This window comes from Chelonoidis abingdonii, chromosome 2, assembly GCF_003597395.2.
Source record: "Chelonoidis abingdonii isolate Lonesome George chromosome 2, CheloAbing_2.0, whole genome shotgun sequence".
Lineage (NCBI taxonomy): Eukaryota > Metazoa > Chordata > Testudines > Testudinidae > Chelonoidis > Chelonoidis abingdonii.
Genome location: NC_133770.1, coordinates 242,135,585 through 242,141,584, shown reverse-complemented (window position 1 = coordinate 242,141,584; position 6,000 = coordinate 242,135,585).

The window sequence follows — 6,000 nt, the reverse complement described above, 5'->3', positions numbered from 1 at the left end:
AAACCCCATACCCCTCACTATTGAATTTTCCCTGTTTTTTGCATTTTCTTAATAAAGTTTATTTTGCACCCCACCTGTGTGGTAATTGCTCCCCAAGATCCCATATACCTGCTGGCAGGGACAGGGTCTTGCAACTGAGCAGGGAGCATCTTATCTATTCTGTTTCAGCTTTACGGCTTTCCAAGTTTCTCCCAGCTCTTAAACGTGTGTTTCGGATTACTTTATCCTCTGTTTTTGTTCAGTTGCATTTTTCCAAGTCAAATCTTATGATTTGCCCATATCTCTAATCTCTCTAGGCACTCCTGATTTGTTTTACTTATCTTGCCCGTATTTGCAATTCTTCACAATTTAGTATTTTCTGTGAATTTCATTTAAAATACTTCTTACTTTTTCTTCATGATCATTAATTAAGATATTTAGTAAGAACAGATCTATAACTGATCCCTGTGTTACCACTTTAGCACTTTCCTATGACTTCATATTGCCATTTAGCGTGCCCCTAGTTTACGGTCTGTCAGGCAGTTTTCAGTCTATTTGACAAAGTGCTTTTCTAAGCTGGTTTGAACTCATTTTGAGCTAAATTATGCAACCCATACTCAAGAGCATGAGCACTTATAAAAACAGTCCCACTAAAGCCACTAGAACTATTCACAAGAGCAAATGCTTGCTAGGGTGAATAAAATCTCCACACTCTGCCTTGCAAAGGGTGTGGGTTTTTTGCATATAATTTATTGAGTAAACAGCCTCAGCTTTTGCCAAAAATTCAAACAAAACCATTTTTTAGTTTTGAATTTTTTTTTCCTCCTGAGTCTTCCAGCAGTTCTGGCTCCATCTAGAACTGGATGTGGAAGTGCCAGAATAATGTGGGAATGGCTACTCTTCTGAAATTTGGGGTTCTGATAGCTTGAACAAGTTTCATTAAGTACCTGAACCTCGGAACACTTCTCCAAACCAATGACGTTCACCCATTATGAATGTTTAAGCAGGTTTTGAAATCGATGGGAATTGTAAGATGTATCTCTGGACAGAACATGGCTCAGTGTGTACCTGTGTCTATAGGCAGAATTCAGCTCCTGGTGTGTGTAGAGGTTATCATAATGAAAGAACCCCTCACTAATACTGGATCACATAATCTTCTGCTGTAATTTTTCACACACACTACTTCTGCCATTTACCAATGTCAATAAAAAATCAAGACAACTGCTAATAGCATTATAGTTTTAGATAAATATCCTAGAACGTTGCCCCATTAATCATATTTTGTGTATTTAAAGTCAATTGTAGCATGGGGAGGGCTATACATGGTGGAGTGCTTTGATCACTTTGATCAAACACAGACCACCTCTATCTCCTCAGTGCCACTATGCACCATATAATTTTCAATATTTTTGTCATAATAGCTACCAGTCACTGTAGTTGAGATAAAAAAAGGGTTGTAATTAAACATTTGATTGGATCCAGACATTTTAATCATACCCTCTATCTATTTTTGCAAAGCAGGCCTCCTGTTTTTTCAGCAGTTCACTTGAATAGCCCAGGGATGACAATTTGCATGCTAACTGAATTCATGTACCATGCAGATTGTACAGGACATCTGTTGCTGATTGTTTTGGTCCTCTGCTTTTCAAACTAAAATATGAAAATGCAGAAGGTAAAAGGCAAATTTTCATGCTAAGGACAGAGAGCAGATTGTTCTTTTTTTTTTTTTTTTTTTATGTATGGCTGTGTTGTAGCTATTGATGTATGTCACTATACTTATGTTATCCCTCTGGACATACACTAAAATACTGTGCTCTAAATTGCTGCAATTTCCTAGATGCTTTCCCCCTTCTCAATTTAATTTTGGCACAGCTGGCTTTGACATGACTAGAAGAATCCCACCTCCCCAAATATCCAGAACTGTAAATCAAGAGCTGACAATTCCGCAGAGGTAGGAGGAAGGGAAGTGAGAGAATCCACTTTCTCTGAGAAGGGAAACTGAGGAACTGGCTCAGGTTGTGAGAGAGGCAGAGAGATTTCCCAATGATGGGGTAGGGGGCAGATATGGAAAGGTTGAAAAATATGATGACATTGGGAGGAACTGAGAAAAATACTCTGGGTATGAAGCCGAATGCCACAAGGACAGTTGTAGAGAGCTCTAAAATTTAGAGCAAGAATTGTCATAGAAAAGTAAAGCTGCACATCTGTGTTGATGATATATTTAGGTATCTGACTAGTATGTTTAGTAGTATTCAAGTGGAGAAGCATTTAAAAAAATTAAGGAACTTTATTCTGTTCAGAAGTGAATGGACTCTGTGTGCATTCATGTTAATAATAACTAGGCGAGATATGAAATCATCACTTTGTCAGTTTCTAATATTTCACACTTGCCAGTTATACATGCAGATGTGCTAATCCTGATTCAATATGTGAAGGGTGCAGGACGCCTGATTCATGCTTTTTGTCACCTTGGGTAGGGTCAATGAAATGGTTTATCTGACTGCCTTTAGTCTTGGTGTCAGTCTGCACTGAATGCAGAAGATAGCTTGAGACAAAAATTAAGAAAATATCTATCTCCACTAATCCTTCATTAACTGCTAGTTTATTATGGAATTAGTTTGAAGGATTTGTTATACATTCAAGATTGCAATGGGAACAGATCAGGGTTAAATTAGTCATTATTGGAACAGCTCCCTTAAAACCTTTCACTGCTATGGAGCTTATTCAGTCTGCTGTGTATATGAAAACCTGCTTTGCCTTTACAGTATAGACATATCCAATATCGGGGTCAGTTCTCCCACAGATGCATGGATCAAGTGCTTTGTTGTTAAACAGTGTCCTACAAATAATACTTAATATATGAAGTACCAAGGGCATTTTAAAATATTGTTCACTTCTCCATCAATATTCACCACTGTCATGGAGAGCTGATTGCAGCAGAATAGTGTGCTTTTGGTCCTCTTTGGGAAATGTGTGGTCAGATCCCAGAAAAAGCCTCCATGTTGGTCTTTTAGATCAGTCCACGTATGAACAGAAGGATAGAAAAAAAGATATGTTATAAAGACACAGCTGAGACTAAGAAAATTCAGGGAACAATTCTAACCTGCACCTTTGCTGTCACAAGCTTGCTGTTCTGCTAGTGGTGCTCCATAGCTACCTCCCAATGAGAAACAGTTGACTGTTTGGACAAAGGTTAGGTTAAACAAGAAGTCTACTGCTGCCACTTAGAAATTAATTACTTGAATCACTAAATGAATTTTGGCTAAGAGACAGAAATTAATCTTCCATGAACATTTGTATGGACAACTCTTTTTTTCATGAACAATTATAAAAGGTGAATTGAAAGAGTGAAAACTTTGTGCAACAAAATTCAATTTCTAATTTTCCAAAATGTGTTTGGATAATTTTTCACTGCTATTCACTCAGATCTTTTAGGAATATCTCTGACAATGCTTGTTTGGCTTTATTTGTTACCCAATGGACATGGAGCTAGTTAAGTTCACCATGAGTACAGACAGTTCTCCAGGAGTACAGACAGTATTAGCATCCATTTTTTTTCCTTCTCTCATTCTTGAGGTGATAATAGCTTTTGGTAAATTATTTGGAAAATTTAAACTTGTAGAATGGCAGTGTATGGAAAGGAAAATGTTACAAAGCTAAAAATTGTAAAAGAATCCTATTAGGAATTCTTCTAACAAAAAGTCAGAGACTTTTATCGAACTTGAGTGGTCCCTAATTATTTTTTTTAAAGTACAAAATCCTTTATTTTTTCTTATCTGGAGTATGAATGATTCATACAGATTAATATTGTATTTTTAGAGCATGTGGTAAAATATATTTTATATTATAGGGTGTCTGAATTATTACTCAGAATTGGAAAAATCCTTTCTGTATCCCACTCCTTCTTTTTGGATATCTTATTGTCATCATCTAAAATTTATGTGTCTTATTCTCATAAGCTCTGGTATTTATTACTGAGCACCTTCTGTCAAGGCAAGAGCAAAATGAGTGCACAGACAGCAACTGTTGGATCATACTTTGCATTCAGCGCACTACCCCTTGATCCTCACTGTAATCCTTCAATTTTATAATTAATCTTCATAATGTTCCCAGTTTAAAGAAAACAGATATCATTATTTAGTAGTTTTAATATAAAAATATACAGAAAATGGTACTAAAGCAAAAGAAATGTTTCCAGAGACAATATCTAAGGACCAAATCCTATAAAGACTTGCTTAACTTGAAGCATGTGATTATTTCTAATGAAGTCAGTGAGTCATTTGCAGGAAGGAAGCCTCAGTCATAGAATCATAGAACTGGAAGGGACCTCAAGAGGTCTGCTAGTCTAGTTTCCTGCACCCAAAGCAGGACTAAGTATTATCTAGGCCATTTCTGACAGGTGTTTGTCTAACCTCCTCTTTAAAATCTCCACTGACCGAGATTCCATAACCTTCCTACACAGTTTACACCAGTGCTTAACCACTCTGACAGTTAGGAAGTTTTTCCTAATGTCCAACCTAAACCTCCCTTGCTGCAATTTAAGCTCATTGCTTCTTGTCCTACTCTCAGATGTTAAATAAAACATTTTTTCTTCCTCTTCCTTGTAGCAACATTTTATGTACTTGAAAACTGTTATCATGTCCCCCTTTAGTCTTCTCCAGATTAAACAATCCAATTTTTAAAACCTTCCCTCATAGGTCATGTTTTCTAGACCTTTAATCATTTTTGTTGCTTTTCTCTGGATTTTCTCCAATTTGTCCACATCTTTCCTGAAATGTGGCGACTAGAACTGGACACAATACTTCAGTTGAGGCTTAATCAGCGCAGAGTAGAGCAGAAGAATTAATTCTTGTATCTGGCTAACAACGCTCCTGCTAATACATCCCAGAATATTGTTTGCTTTTTTTGCAACAGTGTTACACTGTTGACATATATTTAGCTTGTGATCCACTATGACCCCCAGATCCCTTTTTGCAGTACTCCTTCCTAAGCAGTCATTTCCATTTTGTATGTGTGCAACTGATTGTTCCTTCCTAAGTGGAGTACTTTCCCTTTCTTTATTGAATGTCTTCCTATTTTCTTCAGACCATTTCTCCAATTTGTCCAAATCATTTTGAATTTTAATCCCCTCCTCCAAAGCACTTGCAATCCCTCCCAAATTTTATAATTGTGCTCTGTATGCTATTATCTAAATCAGTGATGAAGATATTGAACAGAATTAAACAGAGAACTTTTCCCTATGGGACTCCACTTCATATGTCCTTTCAACTTGACTGTGAACCACTGATAACTACTCTCTGGAAAAAGTTTTCCAACCAGTTATACACCTACTGTATATTACTCCATCTAGGTTGCATTTCCCTAGCTTGTTTAGAGAAGGTCATGAAAAACCATATCAGAAGCCTTACTAAAGTCAAGATATGCCACATCTACCACTGCCCCCCTATCCACAAGGCTTGTTACCCTGTCGAAGAAAAGAAGGTGTCACTTTTGGAACAGCATCATGGTAGAAAGAATATATGCCTTTTTTTGCTTCTTTATGATTTATCTTAGAAATAGCAGGAATGTCACATCTGATCTTCACTGGTTTTGCTGAAGGACTCGCTGGTGGTCTGAGTTGTGGACTATGAGCTCTTTCAGCTCTTGATTCAAGAAGCTGGGTGGTGACTAACAAAAGCATTCTTTCTCACAAGTGTATCTCTGATGGCTAATTTAAACTATTAGCTTAAAATGCAGATTTTTGTTTTTATCATCTGTGTAAAAATTCTTTCCCTTTCAATTAATCAGGTTTCACATGCATTTTATGCAAGGACTTGTCTACAGGGGTTTTTAAAGCACATTAATGTGTCATCATCAGTCTGGGAAGATCCTGTTGGTGTATTCCTCATAGTTTCAAACAGCACTACATTAAAGCACACCATCGGGGTCTGAAAGTCTTCCCTGTGCCACAGATGGCTCATCAGGCTAATGCAGTTTAAGGCACATCAGTTTCCAAGGTAATTGTACACGAGGAAGTGATGT